This window comes from Heptranchias perlo, unplaced genomic scaffold (genome assembly GCF_035084215.1).
Source record: "Heptranchias perlo isolate sHepPer1 unplaced genomic scaffold, sHepPer1.hap1 HAP1_SCAFFOLD_54, whole genome shotgun sequence".
Taxonomy (NCBI): Eukaryota; Metazoa; Chordata; class Chondrichthyes; order Hexanchiformes; family Hexanchidae; genus Heptranchias; species Heptranchias perlo.
The window spans coordinates 1912863-1931090 of NW_027139559.1; the positions used below are offsets into that span (position 1 = coordinate 1912863).

The window sequence follows — 18228 nt, forward strand, 5'->3', positions numbered from 1 at the left end:
GACAACGCAAAATCGTCGAGCAGAAATTGATAGCCAAGTTCCGCACCCATGAGGACGGCCTCAACCGGGATCTTGGGTTCATGTCACGCTACACGTAACCCCACCAGCGGGAAAAAAAAGTTATCTGTTTTTAATACAACTGGACATTCTCTCTTCTCTCTCTCTGCCTTTCGGGTCTCTTTCTCTTCTTGTCTGTGTCATTTGACCCTTGTGTATTCAGTATACTGGGACATACTGTTTTCCGTGGCTAACCTGTCTGAACACCAACGACACCTTTGAATCCCAGCTTAATATAAGATATGCGATTTGAGAACCTCTCATTCACTCACTCACCTGACGAAAGAGATAATCTCCGAAAGCTTGTGATTTTCAAATAAAACTGTTGGACGATAACCTGGTGTTGTAAGATTCCTTTCATTTTTCCACCCCAGTTCATCACCGGCATCTCCACATCATCATTCAACTAGTTCCTCGCTGATCTGTACCTCAGCTCCATTTTCCCGTCTTTTCTCCGCACCCTCAGATAACCTGAACCAACAAAAATCTCTCGATCTCAGTCCTGACATTTTCATTTCATGGAGTCACCACAGCCTTTTCGGGGAGAGAGTTCTAGATTTCACGGAAAAGCAGTGCCAGTGCTCTCGATCTACAAACCGCCTCCTCGATGTACCCGGTTTACTGGACGGGCAGAGAAATTGAGGAGCAGCAGATCCTTACAATTGTTGCGCTCAGCTCTAACACTAAACAGCAACTCCCCAATGTTAGAGAAAGAGATTTCATTCGACATTCTAAGTCCCTTGTATTTGAAATGTGCTGTTGAGAATACAGCACGTGCAGACAAAGGGACAGGCAGAAATGCAGATTTGGCAAATAACAACGCAAAATAGATCCTCACAAATTAAACACATCGTGAAATGAAATGGGGAAAATGATAAACAGTAACGATAATAATGAAAATAACGATAATAATCCTCATCATCATCATATTGGAATTAATCCAGAAGGAGAATTAATTATGGGGAATGTCCGTGGAACGAGTTATATCATAGGTCAGAGCGCAGTAGATCAGCATCACCTCAAGATTTCGGCCACCTCGATGCACCGGTAGCTTCCAAAAGCCGTTTTATTTCCTTCTTTCTGAATCCAAACAGTGTGAATTAAGTGACCGGTACAAAATGTCCTGCCCGTGCACCCAGATCGACAATGTTGAAATCGCACAGTCAGGAAGACAAGGAATGTATGTATTTACCTCAAGTCTTTTCTGGGACAGTTAGAAATGGTCGGATGTAAAACAGTTCCGACCCATGTAGAACACGTTATCCACCAGTGTGAAAACCGACCAGAGCAGGACTGGAACCTGCAATCTTTTGATGACATCACGATAAAGAGCGAAATCAGGTGCTTTTTTTTATTAGACCACGATCACCAAATGATCCAAAACCCGGAACAGTGTTCATTAAAGCCTTTACTTCATTCTGTCTCTTGCTTTCACTTTGTGGATGTTGGTCATTTAATTGATTATCTGCTCTTTTACCAAGTTGGCCCTTCAGCTTCCGAAATCGAAATAAATCTTTCAGAAAACTGACAACTGAACTCCCGCTCGGTCTCCGAGAAATTTACAATCAAAATAAATTATGTTCAAATAATTGATCGAAATGATTAGCCGCCAAACCGAACCTCTTCCACACTCAGTCCGTAAAATAGAGAGAGGAAAAGACAAATTGGTGAACTGAAAATCTATACTGAGAGCAACACAGAGCAGAGAGAGCGAACATAATTTACTGCGGGCCCCGACGGGCCGAATGGTCTCTTCCTGTTCTGTAAAATACGAACATTCTCCAATTCCACTGGGCGTGATTACTATTTTCTGATTTTCATTTGGTATTAAATATGAACGCAGTGTATTTGTGAGAGTGTGTGAGTGTGGTGGGGGTCCCGGAACCTCGGGGTAATGGGTTCGATTCAGATCTGGCGCTCAGTGTTAATATGTGTATTCTCACTGTTTATTAGTTAAATCGCGGGTTTCTTGCTATGCACTCAACACATGCCCTGTAATGTGTGTTTAATTTCTGCAGGGAATATTTTGCGAAATTGGTAATATTCAACTCGCGGGAATTTAATAAAATGGGAAATAATTATTTTTGCCAAAATGAGAGGGCACGGAATTGGAGCGAGCCATTTGACTTGGGTTGAACATTAGTTGGGATGTAGGAGGCAGAGAGTGGGGATAAAGTTTAGGTATTCTGATTGGCGGGATGTGACAGTGATGTTCCCCAGAGTTCTGTTCTGGGGCTTCAACTCTCCACCATATTTATTAATGACTGGGATGAAGGAATACAGGGTTGGATATCCAAGTTTGCAGATGTGACTAAGTGAGAACGGACAGTAAGTGAAAAGGGGAGCAGGAAGTTGCAAAGGCGCATAGACAGATTAAGAGAATGGACAAAACTATGGCAAATAGAGTTCAAAGTGGGCAAGTGTGAGGTCATCAACTTTGGACACGTAAATCGGCGAATTTTCTGAATGGTTAGAAGCGAGGGATTGTAGAGGAGCACAGAGATTTGGGAGTGCAAGCACATAAATCATTGAAAGGCAGGTAGAGAAAGCAATTGAAAAGTCTCAACTCTTGTAACCAGAGGCTTCCTCCCACTCTTCCACATTATCACTGTTGCAAGCCGCCCAGCCACAACTCATAGGTCACACACACTGGCAGCTATTTAACCATGACAGGCACATCACTCAGCCACACATCCCGCTTTCTTGCAGGTGAAGGTGGTGCATATCAGGAGGCAGCAAGTAGCAGTGATACGTAGCCCGTCGATCTTGTTGCACCATTAAATGAGATCATGGCGGAGCTGTGACCTCACTCCATGTACCCGGCTTCGCCCCATATCCCTTAATACCCTTGTTTCACAGAAATCTATCAATCTCAGAATTAGCATTCACAAGTGTGCTACCATCAACTTCCATCTGCAGAAGAGCGTTCCAAAACGTCTCCCACCCTTTGCGAATAGAAGCCGAGGTGAAGTGAAAACAACACACATGGAGAAAAGATGTTGTGCAGATCGAAGCTGAATATGAATTTATCGCAATTCACGCGATGTCATGAATGCAGAATGAAAATGCTGCTACATTGGGCGTTAATCGAACACTTGCTTCGTGTGTGGCAGGAAAGAATTCGATTTCCAAAACACCAATGCCCAAGTGGCAGGTGGCGGCATGTGTCCACTTGGAAACCTGCCTGAAAGAATATGCAGTCTTACAGGCCGAAAATGAGTGTGTTTGATGAGACTACTAAACCAACGCGGCTCCAGTGGCGCAATCGGTTAGCGCGCGGTACTTATATAACAGTATTCAGGCTCAAGAAATGCCGAGGTTGTGAGTTCGAGCCTCACCTGGAGCAGTTTAACCTTTTGCTTCTAACATTTCCACCGGAGTTCAAGGGACAGCTGGTCTGTTCCCTGAAGCATCTCCTTCTTCGTGTTCTCATGTGGGCACTGGCACATAAGGGGGAACTCTATGACATATCACAAGTGTTGTCAGCAGCTAAATGTGTTTACAACGCGCAAGACGCGTCATGCCACCAGCTGTTTGACCTGGCCGTCCGCCACAAATGCACTTGTTCATGCCCCAGTATAACTATCGGGGACTTTCCAGACTCTGAGGACTTCACCGAGGACTGCGAGTGCATACGGTGCCTTGGAGAACCACAGGCTCAATTACCAGCCGTCGACTTCAGGGGTCCCCGACGGGCAGACGCACGTGAGCTTGTGATTGATTGTTTGTCTGTTACAGTACTTGTATGTTATTAGTGTTACAATAAAGTAGTACCTTTTACTTTCGCCTGTGTACGATATTGTCTCAGATCCAGAACCTGTGTTTGAAACAAAACACTACACAATACGACAGTGTAACCCTGCGATAAAACAATACATAGATTCGAGATAGAATTTACAGAAACGGGCCATTCGCCCCAACTGGACTCTGCTGGTGTTTATGCTCCACACAATATTCCTCCTACTCCATCTCATCTAAAACTATCAGCATATCTTTCTGTTCCTTTCTCTCTCGTGTACTTATCTAGCGTCCCCTTACATATTTCTAAGATATTCTCCTCAACTACTCCATGTAGCAGTAAGTTCCACATTCTCACTACTGTCTGAGTAAAGATGTTTCTCCTGAATTCCTTATTGAAGGTATGAGTGATTATTTTCTACTGATCACCCGAAAATTTCGGCTCCCCGTAAGTTGAATCATCTTCTCTATCCCCACCTATCAAACCACGACATAATTGTAAAGACCTCGACCAGGTCACCTCTTAGTCTTCTCTCTTCTAGAGTAAAATGTCCCACACTGTTCAGTCTTTCCTGATAGGTATAACCTCTTCGAATTGTTATGATCCTCGTGAATATTTTATTTTCGTTCTCCAGTGCTTCTATATCCGTTTCCGTAATATGGAGACCAGAACAGTGCAGGCCTAAAACGTCATCATTGAGAGCGGTTCGTCAATCCAGATCAAAGGGAATTCAGGATTGAGAAAGTCGGGGTGGACCGGCGCCACTCGCACAACAGGAAGTGTCGGGGCGGCAGTTGCCTTTCATGGACATCAGCTTGGATTTTTGTTTCACCCACAGCGTCATTATTATGGAGCCCTCATCTGAAATATAAATCGGGGGAACACAGCATCATTATTATGGAGCCATGATATGAAGTATAAATCTGGGGGAACACAGCATCATTATTATGGGGCCGTGATCTGAAATATAACTCTGGGGGAACCCAGCATCATTATTATGGAGCCCTGATCTGAAATATAACTCTGGGGGAACACAGCATCATGATTATGGAGACCTGATCTGATATATAACTCCTGGGGAATACAGCATCATTATTATGGAGCCCTGATCAGAAATATAACTCCTGGGGAACACAGCATCATTCTTATGGAGCCCTGATCCGAAATATATCTCTGGGGGAACACAGCATCATTATTATGGAGCCCTGATCTGAAATATAACTCCTGGGGAACACAGCATCATTCTTATGGAGCCCTGATCCGAAATATATCTCTGGGGGAACACAGCATCATTATTATGGAGCCCTGATCCGAAATATAACTCTGGAGGAACACAGCATCATTATTTGGAGCCCTGATCTGAAATATTACTCTAGGGGAACACAGCATCATTATTATGGAGGCCTGATCTGAAATCTAACTCTGGGGGAACACAGCATCATTATTATGGAGGCCTGATCTGAAATATAACTCCAGTGGAACACAGCATCATTATTATGGAGTCGTGATCTGAAATAGAACTCTAGTGGAACACAGCATCATTATTATAGAGTCGTGATCTGAAATATAACTCTTAGAGAACTCAAGCCCAGAACCTTTCAAATGTCGTTACAGTCTTGAACTAAAAGTCCAATGTGCTGTCCGTCGCGCCACAGAACCCAATATATTTTACCTCTTCTTTCACTCTGTTCTTGTGAATCTTATGTTGGGCAAACTTTTGTAAATATCTAAATTCTCCCTATTCCATTTTATTAAACACTTTCGTTCATATATTTCACACCAAGCTTGTTGTTGTAGTTAGGAGCAGGAGTAATATGTCAGGAGAAATCAGCTTTTGCTGGAGGTAAATATAAATCACCACTGAGCAGGAAATGCTCATTTGGTAAATATCATTCACAAATCATCCTAAAAAATGAAGCACAATGTGGAAAGAAATTCGGGAAATAATTATAGTCGTCAAAATAATATTCGAGCTACACTCGCCTTGCATTAAACAAGAGAGGAATTAATTGCGGGGAATATTTGTGCAATGAGTTACTTGACCAGACGGTTGCTTTTATTACTTGTAGAGAAACACCAACAATTATGAGGAGATGCACAGACTGAATATCTGGGGCTCAATTCCATTGGATTCTCAACAGTCAGTATAATAATTTACAATTATTGATAAGGAAACCCGCAATCTTATTATTTAGCAGTGAGGACACAGATATTAAAAACGAGTGGCCCGACTGCTTCGGACTCATTCCCAAGAAATGACCGGACCAGAGGGGTTTAGAATTTCGCAAAACGGAGACTGGACATAGCAGAGTGTCCCAGACTCTGATCTGAGAATTGGACCTTCACTTGGTGTAAAATGGGTCACTCACTGAAAGAAATAAACCAGCATCAGCCCCGAAAAATCAACGAGTTCCGATATTAAGTGACGGCCCCGATAACCATTCAATTCTCAGACAGAGGCTGTTTTGGGTTTGACAAACTGTGAAACAGAGAAGTGTGGGATGATATAAAGTATTGTAAATTATCTATTTTAGTTTCAGATTTACAGTTTCTCTTCAATTGTTACTGACAGGAGCGGCTGTAACGGAGGTGACTGACTGAGTAACAAGCTGCGATCAGTCATTGGCCTGTGCTCCAAACCAGCTCGTTGGACCTGCTCATTTCAGCTCACTTCATTCTCAGCTACAGGGAAAATGACTGAAAGAGAAGATGTGAATAACAGCTGGAAAAAAACAATGGTCTCTACATTGGTGGTCTGAGCTCTCCAACATACAGCAGTTAAGGGACTCGGTGAGTTTGATGTTCAGAGACAACACAGCACAGTTTCAGTCGTGCAAGCTCCATCCACTTATATTCATAGAATCACAGAAAGGTAACAGCACGGAAGGAGGCCATTCGGCCCATCGAGTCTGCGCCAGCTCTATTCAAGAGCAATCAAGCTCGTCGCACTCCCCCGCCCTATCCCCGTAACCCTGCAAATTCTTTCCCTTCAAGTACTTATCCAGTTCCCTTTTGAAGGCCATGATTGAATCTGCCTCCCCCACTCCCTCGGGCAGTGCATTCCAGATCCGAACCACTCTCTGTGTAAAAAAGATTTACCTCATGTCACCATTGGTTCTTTTGCCAATCACCTTGAACCTATCTCCTCTGGTCCTTGACCCTTCCGCCAATGGGAACAGCTTCTCTCAATCTGCTCTGTCTGGACCCGTCATGATTTTGAAGAAGGTGGATGATTTTGAAGAATGACTTGTTGGAAGGATTATAGGGGAGAGTAGAATGTTTTTCAGTGGGTGGTGGGGATCTGGAATCACTACCTGGAAGGTTGGAAGAGGCAGAAACCCTCATCGCGTTTAAAAATTACGTGGATATCCACTTGAACTGCCTTAACTTCTGAGGCGAGAAACCAAATGCTGCAAAGTGTGATAAGGCTGGAAAGCCCTTTTTTCGGCCGGCACAGACACGATGGGCCGAATGGCCTCCTTTTGTGTGGTAAATTTCTATCATTTCTATGATTCTATTTTGTTTGTTTTTCATGTGTTCCCGACACCAACTGTGTTAACTGATCGTTTACTTGAACGACAGAGTTTTCTGTCGCACTCACAGCTCAGCGAAGGGCGGTTTTCAAAATTAAAGCCGCAACGATAATGTTAAATATAGATAATGCCAAGAAATGAGTTTTATTTCTGTTCTTCCCCAGATAAATGTGTTATTTAGCGAGCGATCAGAAGACCGTTGATTTGTCTTTCTCACACCTGCAATCTTGTGTTTGTGCAGAGGGTGATATTTGATGTCCCCTCTTCCCATTATATTGTGGGCAGAGTTTGTTATCCAGACTCAGAAGGTGATATTTGAAGTCCCCTCTTCCCATTATATTGTGGGCAGAGTTTGTTCTTCAGACTCAGAGGGTGATATTTGAAGTCCCCTCTTCCCATTATATTGTGCACAGATTTTGTTCTTCAGACTCAGAGGGTGATATTTGAAGTCCGCTCTTCCCATTATATTGCGGGCAGGGTATTTTCTAAATGGTAAAAAGTTAAAAACAGTGGATGTCCAAAGGGACTTCGAGGTTGAGGGACAGAGATCATTGAAGTGTCATGAACAGGTGCAGAAAATAATCAAGAAGGCAAATGGAATGTTGGCCTTTCTACCTAGAGGACTAGAGTACAAGGGGGCAGAAGTTATGCTGCAGCTATTCAAAACCCTGGTTAGACCGCACCAGGAGTACTGTGAGCAGTTCTGGGCACCGGACCTTCAGAAGGACATATTGGCCTTGGAGGGAGTGCAGCGTAGGTTTACGAGAATGATACCCGGACTTCAAGGATTAATTTACGAGGAGAGATTACACAAATTGGGGTTGTATTCTCTGGAGTTTCGAAGGTTGAGTGGTGATCTGATCGAACTTTATAAGATTTTAATGGGAACAGATAGGGTGGATGGAGAGAAACTATTTCAGCTGGCTGGTGTTTTTACGAGCAGGGGGCACAGTGTAAAAATCAGAGGCAGACCTTTCAGGAGCGAGATTAGAAAAACATTCTACACAAAAGGGTAGTAAGAGTTTGGAACTCTCTTCCGCAAACGGCAATTGATACTAGCCCAATTGCTAAATTTAAATCTGAGACAGATAGATTTTTGGCAACCAAAGGTATTAAGGGATTTTTTTAAATTCATTGATGAGATGTGGGCGTCGCTGGCGAGGCCGGCATTTATTGACCATCCCTAATTGCCCTTGAGAAGGTGGTGGTGAGCCGCCTTCTTGAACCGCTGCAGTCCGTGTGGTGACGGTTCTCCCACAGTGCTGTTCGGAAGGGAGTTCCAGGATTTTGACCTAGCGACGTTGAAGGAATGAAGATATATTTCCAAGTCGGGATGGTATGTGACTTGGTGGGGAACGTGCAGGTGGTGTTGTTCCCATGTGCCTTCTGCTCCTGTCCTTCTAGGTGGTAGAGGTCGCGGGTTTGGGAGGTGCTGTCGAAGAAGCCTTGGCGAATTGCTGCAGTGCATCCTGTGGATGGTACACACTGCAGCCACAGTGCGCCGGTGGTGAAGGGAGTGAATGTTTAGGGTGGTGGATGGGGTGCCAATCAAGCGGGCTGCTTTATCTTGGATGGTGTCGAGCTTCTTGAGTGTTGTTGGAGCTGCACTCATCCAAGCAAGTGGAAAGTATTCCATCACACTCCTGACTTGTGCCTTGTAGATGGTGGAAAGGCTTTGGGGTGTCAGGAGGTGAGTCACTCGCCGCAGAATACCCAGCCTCTGGCCTGCTCTCGTAGCCATAATATTTATAAGGCTGGTCCAATTCAGTTTCTGGTCAATGGTGATCCCCAGGATGTTGATGGTGGGGGATTCGGCGATGGTAATGCCGTTGAATGTCAAGGGGAGGTGGTTAGACTCTCCCTTGTTGGAGATGGTCATTGCCTGGCACTTATCTGGCGCGAATGTTACTTGCCACTTATGAGCCGAAGCCTGGATATTGTCCAGGTCTTGCTGCATGCGGGCTCGGACTGCTTCATTATTTGAGGGGTTGCGAATGGAACTGAAAACTGTGCAATCATCAGCGAACATCCCCATTTCTGACCTTATGATGGAGGGAAGGTCATTGATGAAGCAACTAAAGATGGTTGGGCCGAGGACACTGCCCTGAGGAACTCCTGCAGCAATGTCCTGGGGCTGAGATGATTGGCATCCAACAACCACTACCATCTTCCTTTGTGCTAGGTATGACTCCAGCCAGTGGAGAGTTTCCCCCCTGATTCCCATTGACCTCAATTTTACTAGGGCTCCTTGGTCCCACACTCGGTCAACTGCTGCCTTGATGTCAAGGGCAGTGACTCTCACCTCACATCTGGAATTCAGCTCTTTTGTCCATGTTTGGACCAAGGATGTAATGAGGTCTGTAATGGCATCATTACCCTGTTTACAGGTATTGTCTCATCATCAGCATCATGACCCTATTTTTTAAAAAAGTCTGACCATTAGCATCATTGCCCACTTTAAAAAGCATCATGACCCTGTTTAAAGATAGATTCTCTCCATCTTCATTATGACACTGTTTAAAAGGAGCCTCACCATCAACATCATGACCCTTTTTAAAGAGTGTCTCACCATCAACATCATGGCAGTGTTTATAGAGAGTCTCACTATCAGCCTCATCGCCCTGTTCAGATTGAGTCTCACTATTAGCATCATGGACTGTTTAAAGAGCGTGTTTCGCCATCAACATCATGACCCTGCTTAATGAACGTATCTCTCCATCAACATCACGGACGGTATAAAGAGAAAGTGGTACATATCGGTACCTACGACATAGGTAAAAAGAGGAACCAGGTCTTGCAAGCACAATATAAGGAGATAGGAAATAAGTTAAAAAGCAGGACCTCACTGGTAAATATCTCATGATTACTCCCAGTGACACGTGCTCGTGTGTATAGGAAACGGAGAATAGAGCAGATGAACGCGTGGCTGGGGGGTTGGTGCGGGAGGGAGGAATTTAAATTCCTGAGGAATTGGGACCGATTCTTGGGAAGGTGGGACCTGTCCAAGCCGCATGGATTGCTTTTCAACAGATCTGGGGCTCATATCCTCGCAGGGTATTGCTACTGCTGTTGGCGAGGGTTTTAACTAGAGTGGCAGGGAGATGGGAACTTGAGCGGGGAGTCATAATAGAGTAAAGCTGAAAGCAACAAGGGAGAGGAGGATCAAGAGAAATTTACAACACAAACAGTACAAATGGTTGTTCAAGAACAAATGAAAGGGAAAAGCGTTGAGCAGCAGAAAGAAAATGTACTTTTGGCACTACAGATAAAGTAAAAACTAGAAGGTGTAAAGCGATTAATCCAGCATCAAAGCTAAAGGTCAGGCTGGGGTGTGTGGCCCAACTAAGAGTTCGATATACAAATACACGGAGTAGAAGGAATAAATTAAATGAACTACAGGTACAAATTCAAATTGGAGGTATGATATGATATGATAGCTATTACGGAGACATGGCTGCAGGAGGTGACGAAAGTAGTGGTCAGGGGAATGTCAGTGGATGTTATTTATATGGACTTCCAGAAGGCATTTGATACGGTCCCACATAAGAGACTGTTAGCTAAGATACAAGCCCATGGAATCGAGGGAAAAGTACGGATTGGTTAGGAAGTTGGCTGAGCGAAAGGAGACAGAGAGTGGAGATAATGGGAAGGTACTCATATTGGCAGGATGTGACTAGTGGAGTCCCGCAGGGATCTGTCTTGTGGCCTCAATTATTCACAACATTTATTAACGAATTAGATGAAGGCATAGAAAGTCTCATATCTAAGTTTGCCGATGACACAAAGATTGGTGGCATTGTAAGCAGTGTAGATGAAAACATAAAATTACAAAGCGATATTGATAGATTAGGTGAATGGACAAAATTGTGGCAAATGGAATTCAATGCAGACAAATGTGAGGTTATCCACTTTGGAACAAAAAAGGATAGAACAGGATACTTTATAAATGTTAAATGTTAAAAACAGTGGATGTCCAAAGGGACTTTGGGGTTCAGGAACATAGATCATTGAAGTGTCATGAACAGGTGCAGAAAATAATCAAGAAGGCAAATTGAATGTTTGCCTTTATATCGAGAGGACTAGAGTACAAGGGGGCAGAAGTTATGCTGCAGCTATACAAAACCCTGGTTAGACCGCACCTGGAGTACTGTGATCAGTTCTGGCCACCGCACCTTCGGAAGGACATATTGGCCTTGGAGGGAGTACAGCGTAGGTTTACTAGAATGATACCCGGACTTCAAGGGTTAAGTTACGAGGAGAGATTACACAAACTGGGGTTGTATTCTCTGGAGTTTCGAAGGTTAAGGGGTCATCTGATCGAAGTTTATAAGATATTAAAGGTCCAGATAGGGTGGATAGAGAGAAACTATTTCCGCTGGTTGGGGATTTTAGGAGTTGGGGGCACAGTCTCAAAATCAGAGGCAGACCTTTCAGCAGCGAGATTAGAAAACATTTCTCCACACAAAGGGTTGTAGAAGTTTGGACTCCCTTCTGCAAACGGCAATTGATACTAGCTCAATTGCTAAATTTAAATCCGAGATCGATAGTTTTTTGGCAACCAAAATTATTAAGGGATATGGGCCAAAGGCAGGTATATGAAGTTAGATCACAGATCAGCCATGATCTTATCAAATGGTGGAGCAGGCACGAGGGGCTGAATGGCCTACTCCTGTTCCTATGTTCCTATGAATGGTCAGGATTGGGAACTAAATGTACCTGGTTATAAGTTTTACTGGAGAGACAGGGAAAATGGAAGAGGGGGAGGAGTATCCTTATTAATCAGAGATGAAATCACTTCAATGATAAAGGATGATATAACGAGAGGTAAGCAGCAAATAGGGACCTTATGGGTTGAATTGAGAAATAGGAAATGATCTAAGGCTATGGTGCGAGTTGTGTACACGACTGCTGGCAGCAGCTCTGAAGTGCTGGATTGTATAAATCCTGAGATCAGAAATGCGTGTAACAAAGGCATAGTGGCCTTAATGGTAAAAGCAGACAAGCAACTACCAGTAAGGTAGTGAATTTCTTGATTGTGTCCAGGATAGTTTTCTACAGCAGTATGTCCGAGAGGCAACAAGGGGGCAAACCATCCTGGATTTAATAATGACGAATGAACCAGATTTAGTTAACAGCTTAACTGTGCTTGAACATCGATCCAATAGCGATCATAACATGATCGAGTTCAAGTTGTGTTTGAAAGAGAAATAAATGAATCAGCTGCTAAGATTCTAGACTGGGTAAGGCGGACTTCAATGGGATGAGACAGAGACTGGGCAAATCTGTTAATGGGTAAAACGACTGACGATCAGTGGGAAATGTTTAAAGAAACATTTAATTTGATGCAGAACCGGTTTCTACCTCTGAGGGGCAAGAACTGCACTTGCCAAAAAAACAGCCATGGACAACTGAAGAGGAAAGGGACAGTATAAGACATAAGGAAAGGACATAAAAAAAGCAAAAAATGGTACAGATCCTGGCGAATGGGAAAGATATAAAGTTCAACAAAGGGTCACAAAACAGATAGTAAGAGGTGCAACAAGGGCATATGAAAATATAGACGCAAGGGATATCAAAACCAATACGAAGAACGTTTATAGTTACATTAGGAAAAAGAGGGTGGTCAGGAGCAGTGTTGGCCACCTAAAAACTGAACGTGGGGGATATTGTCATTGACAATGGGGAAACGGCGGAAATGTTGAATAATTACTTTGCGTCAGTATTTACAGTTGAAAAATAGATGCCAAAAATCCCAAGAAAACTAATATTGAATCAATACAATTAACACAAGTAAAACTACAGTAATGTAAAAAATAATAACATAAAAGAGTGACAAATCCCGAGGACGAGATGATTTTCATCCCAGGGTTTTAAAGTGAGCACATTGCAGATGCCCTAAATATAATCTTTCAAAGTTCACTAGTTTCAGGAAACGTCCCTGCAGATTCGAAAATTGCATCTGTTACTCCGACTTTTAAGAAAGGAGAGAGAGGGAAACCAGCGAATTCTAGATCAGTTAGCCTAACATCTGTTTTGGGGAAAATTCTTGTGTCTATAATTAAGGATAGGGTGACTGAACACCTCGAGAATTTTCAGTTAATCAGGGAGAGCCAGCATGGATTTGTGAAAGGTAGGTCGTGCCTGACATACCTGATTGTTTTTTTTTGAAGAGGTGACTGAAGTCGTGGACAGGGGAATGTCAATGGATGTTATTTATATGGAGTTCCAGACGTCATTTGATAAAGTCCCACGTAAGAGACTGTTAGCTCAGATAGAAGCCGATGGAATCGAGGGAAAAGTACGGGCTTGGTTAGGAAGTTGGCCGAGCGAAAGGCGACAGAGAGTCGGGATAATGGGTAGTTGCTCACATTGGCAGGATGTGACTCGTGGAGTCCCGCAGGGATCTGTCTTGGGGCCTCAATTATTCACAATATTTATTAACGACTTAGATGAAGGCATCGAAAGTCTTATATCTAAGTTTGCTGATGACACAAAGATTGGTGGCATTGAAAGCAGTGTAGATGAAAACATAAAATTACAAAGGGATATTGATAGATTAGGTGAATGGGCAAAACTGTGGCACATGTGAGGTCATCCACTTTAGACCAAAATAGGATAGAACAGGGTACTTTCTAAATAGTAAAAAAGTTAAAAACAGTGAATGTCCAAAGGGACTTAGGGGTTCAGGTACATATATCATTGAAGTGTCATGAACAGGTGCAGAAAATAATCAATAAGGCGAATGGAATGCTGGCCTTTATATCTAGAGGACTAAAATACAAGGGTGCAGAAGTTATGCTGCACCTATCCAAAACCTTGTTTAGATCGAACCTGGAGTACTGTGAGCAGTTCTGGGCACCGCCCCTTCGGAAGGACATATTGGCCTTGGAGGGAGTGCAGCGTTGGTTTACTGGAATGATCCCCTGTCTTCAAGGGTTAAGTTACGAGGAGAGATTACACACATTGGGGTTGTATTCTCTCGAGTTTGGAAAGTTAAGGGTTGATCTGATCGAAGTTTATAAGATATGAAGGGGAACAGAAAGGGTGGAGAGAGACAAATTATTTCCGGTGTTAGGCGATTCTCGGACAAGGGGGCATCGTCTACTAATTAGAGACGGACCTTTCAGGAGTGAGATTAGGAAACACTTCTACACAAAAAGGGTGGTAGAAGTTTGGAATTCTCTTCTGCAAACGGCAATTGGTGCTAGCTCAATTGCTAATTTTAAATTTGAGATAGATAGCTTTTTGCCAACCAACGGCATTAAAGGGTATGTGCCAAAGGCAGGTATATGGAGTTAGATCACAGATCATCCATGATTTTATCAAATAGCGGAGCGGGCTTGAGGGGCTGAATGGCCTACTCCTGTACCTATGTTCCTATGTTGCTATGTTCACAATAGTAAACAATTTTACAACACCAAGTTATAGTCCAGCAATTTTATTTTAAATTCACAAGCTTTCGGAGGCTTCCTCCTTCGTCAGGTGAACGATGTCACCTGACGAAGGAGGGAGCCTCCGAAAGCTTGTGAATTTAAAATAAAATTGCTGGACCATAACTTGGTGTTGTAAAATTGTTTACAATTGTCAACCCCAGTCCATCACCGGCATCTCCACATCATGTTCACAATAAGCATCGTAGCTCTGTTAAAAGAGAAAATCTTACCATCAGCATTATTACCCTGTTCAAAGAGAGTGTCGCACAATTAGCATCATTGTCCTGTTTAAAGATAGTCTCGCCATCAGCATCCTATCACTGTTCAAAGAGCGTCTCTCACCATCAACATCATGCCCAGCTATAAAGAGAGAGTTTCACCTTCAGCATCACGATCCTGTTTCTCGAGAGTCTCACCATCAGCATCATGGCCCTGTTTATAGAGAGTCTCACCATTTACATCAGGACCCAGTTTAAAGGGAGTGTCTCACCATCAGCATCATGGCCCTGTTTAAAGAGCGTGTCTCATCATCAACATCATGGCCAGGGAAAAAAGAGCGAGTCTCACCATTAGCACCGTGAACCCCTTTAAAGAGAGAGTCTCACCATTCGCATCATGACCTTGTTTAAAGAGAGTCTAACCATCAACGTCGTGAACCTGTTTATAGACAGTCTCACCATCAGCAATCTGACGCTGTTTATGGAGATTATCACCATCAGCATCATGACCCTATTTAAAAAGTTGTAAACAATTTTACAACACCAAGTTATAGTCCAACGATTTTATTTTTAATCCCACAAGCTTTCGGGGGCTTTCCCCTTCCTCAGGCGGTGTGGAACACCGCCTGAGGAAGGGGAAAGCCCCCGAAAGCTTGTGTGATTAAAAATAAAATCGTTGGACTATAACTTGGTGTTGTAAAATTGTTTACAATTGTTAACCCCAGTCCATCACCGGCATCTCCACATCATGGCTATTTAAAAAGAGTCTCAAAAGCAACATAATAACCCTGTTTAAAGAGTGTATCACCATCAACATCGTAACCCTGTTTATAGAAAGTATCACCATCAGCATCATGGCCCTGTTTATAGAGAGTCTGACCATTAGCATCATGACCCTGTTTAAAGACAGTCTCACCATCAGCACATGAACCTCTTTAGAGAGAGTATCACCATGAGCATCATGACTCTATTGAAAGTGAGAATCTCACCACCAGAATCATGACCATGTTTCAGGAGAGAGTCTCACCACCAGAAACATGACCATATTTAAGGAGAGAGTCTCACCATCAGCATCACGACCCTTTTTAAAGAGAGAGTCTCAGCAGCAACATCATGGCTTTGCTTAGAGAGGGAGTCTCAACATCAGAATCATGACACGGTTTAAAGAGAGTCTCACCATCAGCATCATGACCCGGTTTAAAGAGAGTCTCACCATCAGCATCATGACCCGGTTGAAAGAGAGTCTCACCATCAGCATCTTGACCCGGTTTAAAGAGAGAGTCTCACCATCAGCATCATAACCCTGTTTAAAGAGTGTCTCGCCATCAGCATCATGGCCCTGTTTATAGAGAGTCTCAACATCAGAATCATGACCCGGTTTAAAGAGAGTCTCACCATCAGCATCATGACCCGGTTTAAAGAGAGTCTCACCATCAGCATCATGACCCGGTTGAAAGAGAGTCTCACCATCAGCATCTTGACCCGGTTTAAAGAGAGAGTCTCACCATCAGCATCATGACCCTGTTTAAAGAGTGTCTCGCCATCAGCATCATGGCCCTGTTTATAGAGAGTCTCACCGTAAGCATCATGACCCTGTTTATAGAGAGTTTCACCATCAGCAGCATGGCCATGTATAAAGAGCGTTTCAGCATCAGCATCATGTCCCTGTTTATAGAGAGTCTCACCATCATCATCATGACCCTGTTTATAGAGAGTCTCACCATTAGCATCATGACCCTGTTTAAAGACAGTCTCACCATCAGCACATGAACCACTTTATAGAGAGTATCACCATGAGCATCATGACTCTGTTTGAAGTGAGAATCTCATCACCAGAATCATGACCATGTTTAAAGAGAGAGACTCACCACCAGAAACGTGACAATATTTAAGGAGAGATTCTCACCATCAGCATCACGACCCTTTTTAAAAAGAGAGTCTCAGCAGCAACATCATGGCTTTGCTTAAAGAGAGAGTCTCAACATCAGAATCATGACCCTATTTAAAGAGAAAATCTCACCACCAGAATCATGACCCTGATTAAAGAAAGAATCTCACCATTGGAATCATGGCCGTGTTTTAAGAGAGAGTCTCAGCAGCAACATCATGACCCTGTTTAAAGAGAGTGTCTCAACATCAGCATCATTGCCCTGTTTAAAGAATGTGTGTCACGATCAACATCATGGTCAGGCATAAAGAGAGATTCTCACCATTAGCACCGAAACCCATTTTAAAGAGCGAGTCTCACCGTCAGCATCATGGCCAGATGTAATGAGAGACAGTCTCACCACCAGAGTCATGACCCTGTTTAAAGAACGTGTCTCCCCATCAGCACATGACACTGTTTATAGAGAGCCTCACCATCTACATCATGACCTTGATGGAAGAGAATCTCACCATCAGCATCATGACACTGTTTATAGAGAGTCTCACCATCAGCATAATGTCCCTGTTTATAGAGCGTTTTTCACCATCAACATCATGGCCAGCGATAAGGAGAGAGTCTCACCACCAGTATCATGACCCTGTTTAAAGAGAGAGTCTCATCATCAGCATCATGACCCTGTTGAAAGACAGTCTCAACAGCAACATCATGACCCTGTTTAAAGAGAGATTCTCACCATCAGCATAATGTCCCTGTTTATAGAGCGTTTCTCACCATCAACATCATGGCCAGCTATAAGGAGAGAGTCTCACCACCAGTATCATGACCCTGTTTAAAGAGAGAGTCTCATCATCAGCATCATGACCCTGTTGAAAGACAGTCTCAACAGCAACATCATGACCCTGTTTCTCGAGATTCTCACCATCAGCATCACGATACTGTTCAAAGAGAGAGTTTCACTATCTGCATCATAACCTTGTTTAAAGAGCGTGCCTCACCATCAACATCATGGACAGGTATAAAGAGAGAGTCTCACCACCAGTCTCATGAACCTGCTTAAAGAGAGAGTATCAACATCAGCATCATAATCCTGTTTAAAGAGAATCTCACCATTAGCACCGTGACCAGGTTTAAAGAGCGAGTCACACCATTAACATTAAGACCATGTTTAAAGAGCGTGTCTCACCATCAACATTATGGCCAGGTATAAAGAGAGAGTCCCACCATCAGCATCATGACCCTGTTTGTACAGAGTCTCACCATCAATAACATGACTCTGCTTATAGAGAGTCTCACCATTAGCATCATGGCCTTGTTTAAAGAGCGAGTCTCACCATTAGCTTTATGGCCCTATTCAAAGAGC

General features: G+C 43.4%; 1 non-coding gene across 1 annotated transcript; it reads left to right on the forward strand.

Annotated features, from left to right (window-relative positions):
• The first annotated feature begins 3307 nt into the window (after positions 1-3307).
• Positions 3308-3403, forward strand: trnai-uau (transfer RNA isoleucine (anticodon UAU)). The gene is made up of 2 exons: positions 3308-3345; positions 3368-3403. It is a non-coding gene; the product is annotated as a tRNA-Ile (tRNA).
• Positions 3404-18228: the final 14825 nt, after the last annotated feature.